Raw genomic sequence first — 16540 nt, 5'->3', positions numbered from 1 at the left:
TAAGTCCCCTGGCAGTGTTATTTAAGGTAAAAGTAATTAGCCCAAACCTGTAGTGGTAATAAAATTATTCTTCTTGACTTTTATTTTTAAGTAAAATAAAAGTCTTTGAACTTGGTATGTTTCCTAGAGTGTATACTGTTATAGTTAACACACTCCTGTTCTCACCACACTTCCTCCCATTTTGAAACGCTCACCCCAGCCCTTTAATTACTACTAGTCTGGGACAGAGCTCCTCCTGAAATTTCATGAAATGAAATACAGGATTCCATGTGCACACCATCAAGCACCCACCATAAAGAGAAAATACACAAGGTTGACCAATTTCCTGAGGAGGTTTCCATTTGATTACTGTTTGTCTCAAGTTGTGTCCATCTTTGAAATCACCCATTAATACTTTATTTTGTGTTTGTGTGTTTGTTTGTCGTCCACCTGAATTCCTGTGGAACCCATGTGTGGAGTGCCCTCAGAGGCCAGAAGAGGCCATCGGATCTCTGAGGTCTGGAATCAATAGAGATTGAAAGACTCCAGGAGGTGTTCTAGAGTAAGCCTGGGGATACTGCAAGAAAAGCAAGTGTTCTTATCTACTGAGCCATCTCATGAGCCTCAGTTGAATCCACATACTGCAAACAACAGGACTTCATTTTCCCTATGGCTGAAAAGACTTCACGTTCTACGAACATCCCATTTGCTTCACCCATGGCAATGCTGTTGGACACCATGCTTGGTTCCCTAATGTTCTTGAAACGGTGCTGCAGTCAACACTGATGGGCAAGTACCTCTCTAATATATTGAGTTCTTTGGAAAGGCATGTATGAACCATGTGGTGGTCCAGGTTTAGGCTTTTGGAGGATTCTCCACCCTGACATCCAATCAGGCTGGAAATCTTTCCATCCTCTCCAGCATTGGATCGCATTCCTTTCTGTGAACTCTCTCAGTGGTGGCTGTCATTTCTTTGCTAGTTGGCCTTGGATGGCATCTAGGAGGTTCACTATGCATTTCCCTGATTCCTCCTCCATCTGAACCTTTGTATGTCCTCACTCCCCTTTTTAAGAAATCAGGGAGGACTGTCTTTCTCTTTGCACATTACTCCCTGGGTTGTCTTCTTTCTTATGATTTATGTATTTTATCTAATGCTAAATAATCTAAACATTAATCTTCTTATTGGGGTAGCTATAGCAACTATGTCCTCCTGTTCTCTAGGACCCCCTCTCAAGTAACTCTTTCTTTTTTTCTGGCAAATATAACGCATTGACTTGTTAATATGATTTTAGTTTCTTGGGACAGGTTCTCTCTCCATGACCCTGCATGTTCAGCAACTAACTATGTTGATCAGGCTAGCCTTGAACTCACAAACAGCAGCCTGCCTCTACCTCTGACACTATCTCTTCATCTGCCTATGACTCTGCCTCTGCCTCTGCAATTGCCCTGGCCATGACCCTGGCGCTGGCCCTGGCTCAAGGGTGCTGAGACTAAAGGAAAGCTCCCACATACTAAATGGAATCAAGTTTCTTTCTATCTATGTGGATATCTAGGTTTCCCAGGATGATTGGATGAGGACATGTGTAAGCCAAGGTGCATTTTTCTTATCTACCCAAAATCTGGATATCTGAATATCTATAGCCAGGGCAGAGATCCTAAGAATGCCATCCAGCTGTTGTAGGGACCTAAGTACAGAGGTACACTGAAAGGAGGGGATATCCCACTTACCTTGTACTGACTTCTTCCTTGATTTGTTTCAGTGATGCAAAGGAAGACTTCCCTGGGAATCAATCACACATCAAGCCAGACACACCATCAGCTGCAGAACAACTCTGCTACTCCTACACCCTGGATTACCAGATGAGGACACCACCTGTTGATGGGGACAAGACATTAACAACCCCTAATCACAACCTTCAGAATTCCTGGCATTGCCACAAGCTCCATGCCTGGAAGGAACAGAAAATGACAACCTGCCTGAGATGGCAGCAAATCATTCAATGTCTCCAGATGCCTATGAGTGCATGAAAGAAAACCAAGACCCATCTCTCTCCCTTTAGCACACCCCGATATGCAGCATCCCTTGCCCTTCACTGATGCTGGGAGCCTAGGGCAGAAGCTTGCTTCTGACAATGCCACATTGGAGGCAGCAGTCTTGGTCAGGATGAGCCTGGAACATGCACAGTGTGTTGGCCTCCAGCATAGACTTGCAGACATGACTACACTGGTGGCAGAAGTTCACCTTCCCAACGGCTCAACTCCCTCTCTGAACTAAACCAATTCCAGGTTCCCACAGCCACCCAATGCAAAGACTCCATAGTCATCAGAAGCGATCAGGCCCAGTAAAGAGAAGATGTCCACAGCACACCCTTAAACCAGCTGAGGAAGAAGGAAGAGCAAAGCCCTAATCTGCTTGATGGAAATTCTCTGGCCAGAATCCAGTGTCAGGACCTGGTCGAGGGACAGAGCCTTGGAACAGTGCTGTGCCTGATATTGACAACATCACCCAGCATATAGAGGGCAAAGTTCAGAAAGCCACACTCTGCAGGCACAGCAGACCTGGGAATCATAAAAGACAAGACCAAGAGTATTAGAGATATCAACTCCAAGAAAGCTGAAAGAGTTGATGCTATTAAATCACAGAGTCAAGACAGAAGACAAGCCCACTGTCCTCAACAACAAGAGGAAGTTCAATCAACCTGAGCTCAGCCAGGATGGCTTTAAAAGGCCTCAAAACCACCTCAGCGTGCACACGCTGGAGGAGTCTGTGAAGGTCTGTCACTCACTGTGGAAGAAGGGTGAGAAGAAAACTGGCATCTCCTGAACCTTCAACTCTTTGTGCTACTCTGTGCTGTAATAGTAACAGAGTTTGTTACACTTTGGTCTCTGGGGCATTTGCCATTATCTTTTTCCAAGATCACATATAGCAAGCAGAACACATTTGTTTATGATGACACTTTTAGTTTCTTAAACTGGGACCCTCTCCATAGCCCAGCATCTCCTAGAACTGACTACATCGAACAGGCAATCATTGAACTCACAAAGATCTGCCTGCCTCCCCCTCTGCCTCCACATCCATCTCAGCCTCTGCCTCCCCTACTGCCTCCACATCTGCACACTCCTCAGCCACTACCTCAAGATTGTTGACACGAAAGGAATTCTATAACAAGGAAGGTGGAATCAAGGTTCTTTCTGTATGGTGCATAACCATGTTTCAGCGCATGACTTGATGAAGAGTCCAAGTGTACTCCAGGGTACATTTTTGGTACATACCTAAAATCCAAAGAGACAAAAGCACATAGTTTTATATTGCAACTTCACTCAGAATCATTTGTTTTTCTGACAATCAGCCATGTTTCAGTTGTAGGCTGGACTTGCTACAATGCCTGTGAAGCACTAACCTCATAGGAGGTATGCTCATGCAATCCTGTGTATTTTCTTCTTTTGTAGTAAAGTTCTGATTGCTTTCCTACTTCTGGGAAGTGGAGCATCTCAGGAATCGTTTTCACCCTCACCATAGAGTTTCATGGTGCATCTTTTTTCACAATATCTAACCCCCAACTACTGTGTATGCCCAAAATTGTGCATTCTAACAAGGGCTAAGTCCAGTCTAACTCACCTAGAAAATGTTAACAAACCCAGCATGAAAAGATCCACCTTCCTGAATGCAATGATCCTCACAGGGACCAATTTGAGTACAGCACAAAGATGGAAAGCAATGGCTTAGGGAGTCCTCTGGTTTATCACTCCCTGTGTGTGGCTTAATGACAGATTTGCGCACTGCCATGAGACTACTGTCTTCATCTTACACCTTAGGAGCAGCAGAAACACATTTGGATGGATATCTTCTAACCTTGATATTATTATTTTAAACTTTATGTATTCAAACTAAGGGTCTTGTAAAATAATCCTTAGTAAAGAAGCTCAGGAAGCATTTTTCATATTAAAGCAATTCACACAATGCTGTACTTGTATTGAATCCTCAGTGTCATTAATTCCCATTGTACTATTCATTGATCACATTCTTTTCAAACTATACATTGTATACTGAGCCCAGTAACTTTGTGACCAAGGCCTACCCATTCCTTAACTCTCACCAAAAATCTTAGGCATTGGTCATATGCTCAACAGCATTGCCTTCAATGTCAGGAATGGAACATGGAGGTGTGAGTAATCTAGCATCCATATATAGAGACAGCATCGGGAGATATTTGTCTGGGAATAGATACATATGGTATAATAGGATTATCACCAGTTACAAGAACTCTCCTGCAATCACCTTGACTACATTCATCACTTTAGCTGAATTGGTTCTGTTGTGTGTAGACATCACATATTCCTTCTCCATTGCTCTGTTATTGGACAGCAAGATCAGCTAACATAGATATTCCTGAAAATTGCTGCGATCTGTACTGATGTGCAAAGCAATCAGTACATGTTCAATTCCTTGGAAAAGTATAGATGGAAAACAAGATAGACCTGGTGTTGGTGTTTAAAGTCACTCCATAGTGAAATAGAGAGAGCGTAGAGTACTTCCCATTATACCCACCAACTTAATTGGTGTTTCCTGTGGAAGAAATACTGGGAAGCCCCCTACTTTCAGTTAACTCTCCATTTCTATTCTCTAGCATCAAGAAAGACCATTTTCTAATGGGCCTGGTGTTCAAATTCAAGTAATGTCTAGAATGACAAGTCAAGTTTTCATGACCCTCCATGGCTCCTTTTACTATGTACAGTAAAGCTTCACAGCCAAAGACCTGTCTATCACTGCATCCATCTCTTCAATTACTTTCAAAGGTCTCCATCCAACTGATCATCCATCACAATGGGATGTTCCTTTGATTTTGGAATAGAAAGCCATGCTACCCTATTCTACCCCACTGCTCTAGCTCTCACTTCAGTTGGGCTCCTACTTGCGGGACACGCCCTGAGCTTTGGATGGACTGCTTTATGCACGATCCATTTCTGAGTACCAGCCAGCCATCTCACCACAACAGCAGCCACTGAGACTCAGCAGCTGAAACAATGACAAATCTCTCCAACAGCAACAGAATCAAATACCAATGGAAGGCCAGCAAGGAGGCAGACTGTAACAGTTACATCTGCACCTGAAACTACACTAATCTCCTGCAAAATTGCAAAGGTTTAGAAAGGATATGTAGAGACCCAACCATTCCAGTCAACAAAACAGTAGCATTTGTCTTCCCTCTAGACCTGGAACTCCTCAGTCACCAGAGATTTATGGTGGTGGGTTGCAGTACAAGATAAGAATTCCCTTCTCTGCATGTGTACACATATCAAATTGGAGAGTTATTTCGAATATACCTCGCAACTCTGCCTTCTCTGTCCCAGTGTATACATCTGTCTTGACATTTTAGTATGTGGGAGAGACAGCCAACATCCTAACAGCACAAATGCAGGTAATTCTTCCCCCAAATGATGGAAGAGCCTGCTTGGTCTACGAAAGCCAGCCTGCTATCAGAAAGGGGGTTCCAGCTTGCGGCAAGTCTGACTCTTTCATAGCCTGCTACTCAATCAATTTTGCGCTATTCTACTTTGGGCTCATAACTTAAACAGGAATGAAATAGTTTTCATATTCTGGGAAGTTCTAGGATCTTCTTGGCCAACATCTCCTGAGGCTTAAGCCCCCTCCTGGCACTTAGCATTTAGCAGGCATATGTCTTCAGGGAGTGCCATTTTTTCACCCATGCAGGACACCATCTTTCAGATGTTTTAACTTACATTTATTTTCCTGGAGATGCTGTCCCAAAATTTTATTTTACCATATTTATTTGTTACCTCTTCAAAGCCTTTCTTTTCTAGAGAGCAACAGAAAGATAGTAGGAACTGAGTAGTTGGGACGTGGAAAAGAATTAGGAGGAGTAGAGGGTTTAGAAACTAAAATCACTACAGGATTTTAGAATTAATAAGTTCATTAGTACACTGAAAAAAAAATATAATGGGCAAATGTTTAAAAATAAAAAGCACAGAAATGATGAGAATTAAACAAAGAACACAGTTCTATCTATCTATTTATCTTTCTGTCTATCTATCTATCTATCTATCTATCTATCTATCTATCTATCTATCATATCTATGTATCTCTCATTTTTGCTCCACAGTCAGACTTCTCAATAACACAGGCCCAGACTAACTTCGGTCTATTCTGCTACAAGGACACACGTTTTTCAGAATGGTCTACGACCAGAGGCCTGGATGAACCTTCCAACTTTCAGTCATTGCCACTTGGAATGTGTCACATTATCTGACAATTGGTCAGTCATGAAGGAAACTGTAAGGGTAAAACACAAAGGCAGCCTGCTGGCCTATAAAAAATGACAGTCTTATTGTAGAGCTTTGCCAAGAACCACAAAACATGAAACAATCTGCATAGAGGAACAGTTCTACTGACCTGGGCGTGTAGCTGGAAGCTATGGCACTAGCTCAGTGTAAAAGAGGTCCCAAGGGAAAGTGCTGACAGCTCATGTGAATGCAGGAGGAGAGCTAAACAGGCTCCAGGGTCATTTTCAATGAGGACTGACAGACACTGTCATAGTAGTGCTTGTTGAGGAAGTTAGAGTAAGAAATGTCTATAAATGCACTCTACACCCATGCCATGAGACAGTCTATGAACCCACCAGTCAGTGACCAAAGAGAATGATAACAATCACAAACAAAATGAGAGAACACACAAGATTTACCCATATTTTAACAAAATATCATATTCCTGTCTAAGAAGATACACTGAGATGGGAAATGGGTTGTTCTTTTTTTTTTTTCAAATATAAAATAATATTGTAGGACAAATGAGCCAGCCAAAGAAACACACCCTAGCCCTGAAACCAGAGTGAAAACGGTGAAAAGGGCCTGTGAAAAAAACACACTTTGGCCCTGAAACCAGAGTCAGAGAAACACACTCTGCCCATGACCCACTCAGCACAAAACCCAAAAAATTCCTAAGCAGGAAAACCTACCCAACATAGTCGAACCAATCTCTGGGTTTGTCCAAACTCAGGGACTGGAATCTGAGCAATTCTCACCCTGCTAAGCTTCACCCTGGAAAAACTCCCCCACTAAGAAGCCATACATAAGTCCTGTACCTGTTCAGTTGGTAACGGCCTTTTTTCTTTCTGGCAGAGGCAGTCACGCTCCTGGATTCTTCCCCGAAAATAATCTCTTGAATGAGGTTTGGGTGAGACCATCTTTTGTCAGAAGTAAGCAGAGCAGAGAGGGAACATTAGCCACAGTGGAGCCACCGTGGAGCAGAGCAGAGCAGAGCAGAACCGGAACACTTTCCCTGGGGGAAACATTCCCCTAAAGAGAAGAGTTGTTACATTAGGGAAAGCTTTCCCTGGAGCAGGGATGTATCCTGCTATGCTTAAGTTCACTTTGTGCTGTTCCTTGGCTCTCAACAGCCAAGATCCCTTTCCATCCAGCTGCAACACTTACAAAAACACCTACATTGCTTTTTTCATGTAACCCACCACCACATACCAACAAACGCCCTCCTCCTCCAGGTGTTCCAGTCTCCTTTTAGCCCTTTCTCAGAAAAAAGCATGGCAGAGAATGCTAGAAGCCCAGGATTCTGCAGAGACTGTTGCCAGGAGGAAGAAGCTTCAGTAACTGTCACACTCACTATACTTGTGGATGAAGAGAGAAGGCGGCCAGACTCAATGGCAAACAACCTCAAGACTGTAAGAAGGGAGGCAAGATACAAAGAATGCCCACATGTCTGAATCCAGGGTGAGACACACAGTGAGTTTCAGAATAACAGGGGCTACAGAGACTTGCCTATCTCAGGAAAATAAAAGTCAAGAAGGAGAGAAAACATCCAGAGGTATACGAGTCTGGGCAGCAAAAGAGCAACAAGTTCGAAAAAGGTAACATGTGCAGCAAGTTTCACCATCAGGCCCTCAAGCATTTGCTTCTACGAACAGCATCCAATTACAAGCATCTTCATGGTGAACAGAAGACCACTGCTTCTGGAAGTTCACCATGATACTGCCCACCACTGTAAGGATACAGGTTCACGATGGTCCAAGAATCAAACCCTACCAAAAAGGGGTGAAAAGCAGAGAAGAGAGATGTGAGTCCTGCCTGGGGCAACACAGACTAAGGAAGGCCTCTAGAAGACCCTCAAAGAGAAAAGTCTTGGAGTTCATCATCCAAGGTGCATTCAATGCACTCAGTCCTGTCCTTCAACAAAGTCACAAAGGAGCCCTTTGATCTCTTCCTTGGCTCATGGACAGATGCTGACAGCCCATAAATCAGATCAACTGAAACGGTTTCTCACCTGAGTTCCCTCCACCTAGGTATTCACCTCCTTCCTGCCCAAGACTACTGACTGTATGTACAGTGCATGCTGATGGGACACTGTCTGCTAGAAGTTGATACCTCAAAGAAACAGTAGACACAGCTTCAACATGGAACCTTTTAAGAAGCTCTGCCAATACTCTGGAGTAAACCTCATGGGAAGGGGGACTTCCATGCCAGGATTGCCTCCTTTCACTAGCCCACACCTCAGCCTCCATGGCTACTATTGGTCTCCTGGCATCCTATCCAACCAATACCATCTTTTAGCTCAGAATCCAACCTTCCCATTGGCTGCTGCCCCGTTTACGACATCATTGTCCCTCCAACCCTACCACCACCTGGTAGGTTTTGGGGTTTCCATGGAGATGCCTGTAAACAAATTTGGATCATCACAGGTCACCTGTGACCAGTGACCAGTAAGTGCTGTCTGATACCAGACACAATTGCCATTTAGGTCAGCTGATCAGACAAGGACAACCAAATCTCTTCCTACATTGTAGGGTGGATTGCTCATACTCTCCCTCCGACCATGGCAGGTAAGGAAAGAAACTTTAAACATTTCTTTTGATCACATCTCCCCTTATTTTTACTATTCTTTTAAATCTTTGTTTTGGGGATACCATTTATGCTGATAGTGATATCTTGAATTGAATGTCACATTTAGGTTTGGTTCTGACTAGGTATATGAGCTTGGACAGACAGTTTAATCTCAAGTGTTTTCCATCAACCTCAGGGAGATGAGAGTGTCACTAATTCTGGGCTCTGTACTGTCAAGTCTCAAGAGGCAAGTGAACAGGGAATATAATCAGGCCCTTCTTGACGATCTTAAATTCAACAGACACAGGAACATGAACAAGATGTGCAGAAATCTAGCATTCCTTAACAAGAATGGGACAGACTCCCTCGCATACTATTTCCCTTTTATTGTTTCAAGTTCAGGGCTGCTCTAAAAGTAATGTTCACACTAGGAATGGTGACACACACTTGTAATCACAGCATGTAGAGCTTGAAGGGATGAAGTTCAGTTCAAGTGTAACTTGGTCTACACTGACCTGTCTCCACATTCACTAAAATAAATATTAAAAATAGACAAAGAGAATGGCTGCCATATTTTGGAGTTACTTGGACTTCCCTAGATTAAAAAAGGAAACTGACTTAGAGGGCATGGATTCTGAGAAGGCAGGTAATGTAGTGGAAGATATGTTGAGGGAGTTACATGTAAGACACAGGAAATTGAGGAAGAAGAAAATAAAGTATGAGGAGTGAGAAAATATCGACATACAAGAAGGCACACTGCAGAGTGTCCCTGGAGGCACACTAAGGTAGTTTGGAACAGAATGTTGCAGACAACCACAGATATTAAATCAAAATAACACAAGGCATTGTATACATTGTACATATATACATTTTATAATTCCCAAGCCATGTACAGACAACCACACTGTTAAGATCAGTCTGAAAAAAGGTTCCATGTCACATATACAAAACAGTATCCTACTCTGTTTCCAGCCATCCAGTTAAATTCTGCACCGTTCCTATTGTCATATGGGCACTGGTGGTGTTAGATATTGACAACTGGGGATGGGCACTCTGACAGAAAGTTGTACACTGCACGATGACAACTGGCATACCATTGTGTGGGAGCAATTTTCACAAGGGTTCCTCACTAGAAGAGTTATAAGCAATTAACAGTTACTGAGGAACTGGCAAAAAGTATTTGTCCCAGAGCTATATTGAGAAACAATCTAATTCAGATGCAATATTCATTAGAAATATCAAGAGGTCACACTACACAGGTGCAAACAAGACAAAAATGTTATCAGTTGGTTGTATTCATGAACTCATGTACCCATATGTGTTTAAGGGTTATATAAATAGCAAGAGAACATTAATTATAGAAGGCATGGGACAGGAACAGTAGGAGTTAAGAGGAGAAAGGGATTCTTAGCTTAAATCCAGTGCTTATCTATGAAATTCATGATACATCATTATTGAAGAAAGCTCAGAGTAGAGACAAATCTGGTAGACATGGCAAGTAAGTATTGCACTCTGGAGGCAGAGGCAGGCAAGTCTGTGTGATTGCCAAGGCCAGACTGATCTAGGTAGAGAGACCTTTTCTCTCTACATAGAGAAAGATCTGCACAGAACAGGACAAAGGCACAGGCACGAGGTTCTCCTCCTTTAAACACTTCTCAGACACAGTTGTGAGGCAGTACCACAGCAGGTATCAGAACAACACAAAGCAGGGCAAAGAAGGGTGTTGTCTAGTCAGAGAAAGGGTCAACGTGGATCAACTAGGAAGTGCATGCCCACACAGGAAGAACAGGCAGCTCATCAAATGAGTGTCATCCTATCCATTACCAAGAATCATTCTGAACCATTTGTTTGGGATATGTGAGGGAAAATAGGTCTCAGACTTTCCCAGACAGGACAAACTGCAGACAAACAAGCTCCTCATGGGAAGCCACACAGATTCCATCTCACTGTTCTTCACACTTTCCTCTTCCTTCCTACAGAAAATTTCCAACGTGCACCTTTCTTTGGGACAGAATGTGCTCTGCAGCCCTCTGCCCCTGTGCTGAGGAATGCCACGCCCTTAGCAGGAAGTGTGTGCAACTTCTCCAGGGTCTCCACCCCAGCTGTGAGTTCAGCATGGCTCCTGCCATCAGACTCCAGCACTTGTTGCCAGCAGCTCATGGACAGTGCCTACCCCTACCTACCAGCTGGCACAACCATGGTGACTGTGCTGACTGACCAGGGCCAGAGCTCTGCCTCACCACTCTCCTATCCAGGTGTTCTCCAGTGGGATCCCACGGGAAGCACTGACAGGAGGGGAGCTGCACTCCAGGACTTCACTGTAACTGTCATTGACCAGAATACCACATTCTCCTCCTTGTCTATGACAGCCTAGGGTGACAATATTTTAGATCCCAATGCCTTAGTCGTTTCCTATCCAACACTGTCTGCCAGGATTGTTCAGGCCACACCACCACAGGTGCCTAATCAAGGATACAGCCTGGCACCTTCCTACCAGGAGGGCAGCCAGGTCTACTACTATGACCTCAATATCCTGGGCGCTCTGATGGCTGGAGAACTTGGGCAGTGCCTGCAGGTCTGTAGCTCTGTGTCCTACTCTGGGGGTCAGGGCTCTGACCTGCAACCAGAGATGATGATGATGCCAAAGGAGATTCAGCCAACAAATGTCCAAACACCTTTCCACAACTCTGCCATCTACTATCCCACACCTGCTCAAGACATGCCAGACACCAGTCTTCAAGGTGAGTAAAGCCAGGAGGGGAGGAGTGAGATCAGCACTCAAAGCAGACACAGTTCAACCTTTCAGCAGTGGATGTCCTCAGGGAGAAAGGATGGGAGTCCTGAGAGCCTGGCTCACCATCCCCATCTTCAGTCTCTATAATGACTGACAATGCAGGACAATGAGTGGCATCCATCCTCCATTAAGACATGTCCATGGAGCACATCACAAACACACATGTCACTGATGTAGCAAATCAGTTCCATGCACTGCAATCACTCCCCTCGTAATGAATTGCTCAAGGCTGTAGAGGACACCAAGGCCTTTCTGTTTCGGAACACTTTATTTTCTCTGGGTTGAATTCTGACTCTAGTGCAGTGCAACTCCAAACCTGTCCTAGAGGAAGTATTACTCGCAGATTCCAAGTGCTGGCCCTGCCGCTCTCTTACAAGCATAAGTGCATTGAGAGTCCAGTATACCCGGTGTACCAGTGTACAACTGCTAAGTTGGGCAAAGCTTCTCTCTCTTCTCTCTCTCTCTCTCTCTCTCTCTCTCTCTCTCTCTCTCTCTCTCTCTCTCTCTCTGTCTCTCTCCTCTTTTCTTTGCTATGGTTATTCAGAGGTGAGCCAAGGCTATGCATGATCACTAGGATATGTTCTCTACTACACAGTCACACCCAAGACTAAAGATTTCACCTTCTTGAACCAATTTTCATGTCATTAATAACAAGGCTGTGAAATGTGGAGCTGGAGGAAATCCAGGGTTGTTGAAAGGATTGCCTTGCAGGAGTGAAGAAGTGGGTTTGGATACCTGCACCCACTTAAAAAGCCAGGCTACTGGGGGCATTTGAGTAATGGCAAGAAGTTGGCAGACACAGGTAAAATTATGGACCAGACAACCTGCCTGATAGCAAACTTCCACAGAAATGAGGGTCACTCTTCCATAGACATGGGAAAGGAAAGGGAGGACCACACCCCAAGGGAATTCTGTCACCTCCCCATGATCACTATGCATGCACACAACACACAAACACCGAGGAAAACACAAACATCTGAGAAAACATGGTATCACATGGTTACCAGAAATAAGACAGTGGTCACAAGTCTCCCAACAGAGGTGCCGGGCCTCCTGTGCTGCTCAAGCAGAGCTCATAAGAATGCCTTCCCCACTGCTGTAGGGGTCTGAGTACTGAGGTGCACTGAAAAGTGGGGAGCGCCTCACTTACCAGGCACTGACTTCTTCCTTGACTCTTTTTCAGTGGTGAAAACGGAGACATCCCTGGGATTGACAGCTTCAGGCCAGACACTCTGTCTGCTGCAGAATCCAGACCTCTGCAGTGCCTGCACCCAGGATGTCCAGAAGACACCACCTGTCCATGGGGACTGGTCATTAACTGCTCCCATGCACAGTTTTTTGGAATACCTGCCCTTGCCTCTTGCTCCGAGCTTGGAACAAACAGAGAATAACGACTTGGATTTGATGACAGCTGATCTATCAACTCCTCTGGATGCCTATGAGGGCATAAAAGAAAACCAAGACCCATCACTTCTCCCTTTAGCACATGCCAACATGCGGCAGGCCCTGGACTACACTGATTCTGGGAGCCTAAAACAGAAGCTTTCTCCTGACAATGCCACCTTGGGAAGCAGCAGCCTTGGTCAGGATGAGCCTGGGGTGCTGCAGAGTGTGATGGACTCCAGCATGGACTTTGCAGACATGACTACACTGTTGGCAGATATTCACCTTCCCCGACTCTTCCACTCAATCACTGAAATGAACCCATTCCAAGATCCCACAGCAACCCAATCCAAAGACACCAGGAGGGATCAGGCCCAGGAAAGCTCCAGCATCATCAGTGTACCTGTGGACCAAGTGAGAAAGAATGTCCAGAAATCCTCTGAGATGCTTGATGTGTCTCCTCAGGCCAGAATCCAGCTCCAGGACTGGGTGAAGGGCGAAGAGGCGGTGGGCAGTGCTGGGACCAGTGAAGGGGCTATTGACAACATGCCTAAACACTTGGAGGGCAAGGCCCAGATTGACAAACCTAGCAGGCCCAGCAGAGCTAGGGCTCAGGGGCAAGATAAGACCAAGAGAATCAGAGTAAACAACTCCAAGAAAACAGAGGAGCTCAAGAAGTCAAGGAACAGTGTCAAGGAAGAAGAAAACACCACCAAGCCAAAGAACCAGAGGAAGAGGCAACTTCTGGAACTCAGGCATGACAGCTTTAAAAAGCCTCGAACTCACCTCGGCATGCACATGCTAGAATCCGTGCAAGTCTTTCACCCACTGGGGAAGAAGATTGAGAAGAAAACTGGCATCTCCTCCTCCCGGGCTCGGCTAAACCTCAGCAACAGCAAAGATCCCAGGACAGGCCCAGTCACCACATCCCTTCTGGATGTGCCAAGTGTTGGCCGAGGCCCTGGTAAAACCCCGAGCAATGCTCAGAGACCAGAGAGCAATCTCCACAGGGAGTGTCCATCTCCATCCCAGTATGAGCTGCCCCCACCTGGGAAGGTCAAGTTAGTACCTCTGCCTTTCCCAGCCATGGACATGCAACAAGCAAGACCTGTTTCTAGGAAGCCTCTCCCCCTGGCTTCTCGCAGGGCCCCTGCAGTATGCCCTGTGAGGCCTCATTCCCACTCGGCTCAGCCTACCACACTCAAGCCATCTAAACCAGCTCCTGCCAGCACTTCTTTGATGGCCTCTGACAAGCCAGTTCTGCCTATTGCTACCAGTGCCACACGACCTAACATAACCAAACCCATCCAGTCTTGTCCTGGGCCAAAGCCAGCTGTCTGTAGGCCAGAATCCTACAGGGCATCATCTCACCCTTCACTACAGAGGGAGCTTGCATCTGCTGACAAGAACAAGGCCCCATCAACCCCAAAACCTCAAATCCAATATCTACTGCAAGACTTCAGCCACCAACCAATTCCATGGAGGAAAGTCCACATTCCAGGGCCAGTCATCTCACAGCCCATCACAGAAGAGCAGAGACCAGAGCGGGAGGCCATGAAGAGGCAGGCACAAAGGGAGAGAGAGAATGCTGCCAAGTACACCTCTCTGGGAAAACCGCAGCTCTTCCTTCAGAGGCAGAAGGATATGGAAATTTCTACATATTATGGCTATATCATGTAAGGGCACCCTGGACTTTGGAACCCAGTACTAGTCAACATAGAGAAGGTCAGAAATGGAGACACATATACATGTATACATTGGATATAAAAATTGGACGTACATGTACGTATGTAGGTATGTATTGAGTTAACGTGAGTAATATGCACATCCCAGGATTTATATAAAAATGGTCAGACATAGTTTCTATACTTGTAAATATCTGAAGACACTAACACTAAAAGTGACTGGAGAATCTAAAGTCAGTTACATTTTATTCATGAGTAAGTATATAGAGAGGGTTTTGACGGTTTCTTGGTACCTTTGTTGTTATTCATTTATGTTGTCTAAGTAGTAATATATGTTACATAAATACATCATATGATATAAGTCCCCTGGCAGTGTTATTTAAGGTAAAAGTAATTAGCCCAAACCTGTAGTGGTAATAAAATTATTCTTCTTGACTTTTATTTTTAAGTAAAATAAAAGTCTTTGAACTTGGTATGTTTCCTAGAGTGTATACTGTTATAGTTAACACACTCCTGTTCTCACCACACTTCCTCCCATTTTGAAACGCTCACCCCAGCCCTTTAATTATTACTAGTCTGGGACAGAGCTCCTCCTGAAATTTCATGAAATGAAATACAGGATTCCATGTGCACACCATCAAGCACCCACCATAAAGAGAAAATACACAAGGTTGACCAATTTCCTGAGGAGGTTTCCATTTGATTACTGTTTGTCTCAAGTTGTGTCCATCTTTGAAATCACCCATTAATACTTTATTTTGTGTTTGTGTGTTTGTTTGTCGTCCACCTGAATTCCTGTGGAACCCATGTGTGGAGTGCCCTCAGAGGCCAGAAGAGGCCATCGGATCTCTGAGGTCTGGAATCAATAGAGATTGAAAGACTCCAGGAGGTGTTCTAGAGTAAGCCTGGGGATACTGCAAGAAAAGCAAGTGTTCTTATCTACTGAGCCATCTCATGAGCCTCAGTTGAATCCACATACTGCAAACAACAGGACTTCATTTTCCCTATGGCTGAAAAGACTTCACGTTCTACGAACATCCCATTTGCTTCACCCATGGCAATGCTGTTGGACACCATGCTTGGTTCCCTAATGTTCTTGAAACGGTGCTGCAGTCAACACTGATGGGCAAGTACCTCTCTAATATATTGAGTTCTTTGGAAAGGCATGTATGAACCATGTGGTGGTCCAGGTTTAGGCTTTTGGAGGATTCTCCACCCTGACATCCAATCAGGCTGGAAATCTTTCCATCCTCTCCAGCATTGGATCGCATTCCTTTCTGTGAACTCTCTCAGTGGTGGCTGTCATTTCTTTGCTAGTTGGCCTTGGATGGCATCTAGGAGGTTCACTATGCATTTCCCTGATTCCTCCTCCATCTGAACCTTTGTATGTCCTCACTCCCCTTTTTAAGAAATCAGGGAGGACTGTCTTTCTCTTTGCACATTACTCCCTGGGTTGTCTTCTTTCTTATGATTTATGTATTTTATCTAATGCTAAATAATCTAAACATTAATCTTCTTATTGGGGTAGCTATAGCAACTATGTCCTCCTGTTCTCTAGGACCCCCTCTCAAGTAACTCTTTCTTTTTTTCTGGCAAATATAACGCATTGACTTGTTAATATGATTTTAGTTTCTTGGGACAGGTTCTCTCTCCATGACCCTGCATGTTCAGCAACTAACTATGTTGATCAGGCTAGCCTTGAACTCACAAACAGCAGCCTGCCTCCACCTCTGACACTATCTCTTCATCTGCCTATGACTCTGCCTCTGCCTCTGCAATTGCCCTGGCCATGACCCTGGCGCTGGCCCTGGCTCAAGGGTGCTGAGACTAAAGGAAAGCTCCCACATAC

At 44.7% G+C, this 16540-nt stretch overlaps 1 pseudogene; it reads left to right on the top strand.

The window, feature by feature from the left end:
* The first annotated feature begins 8821 nt into the window (after nt 1–8821).
* LOC128124110 (uncharacterized protein C2orf78 homolog) lies at nt 8822–14686 on the top strand (annotated as a pseudogene).
* The last annotated feature ends 1854 nt before the right edge of the window (nt 14687–16540 follow it).

This window comes from Peromyscus californicus, unplaced genomic scaffold, assembly GCF_007827085.1.
Source record: "Peromyscus californicus insignis strain IS unplaced genomic scaffold, ASM782708v3 Scaffold_4__1_contigs__length_199733344, whole genome shotgun sequence".
NCBI classification, from domain to species: domain Eukaryota; kingdom Metazoa; phylum Chordata; class Mammalia; order Rodentia; family Cricetidae; genus Peromyscus; species Peromyscus californicus.
The sequence above is the reverse complement of the archived record's forward strand: the minus strand, read 5'-3'. Positions and strand labels throughout refer to the sequence as shown.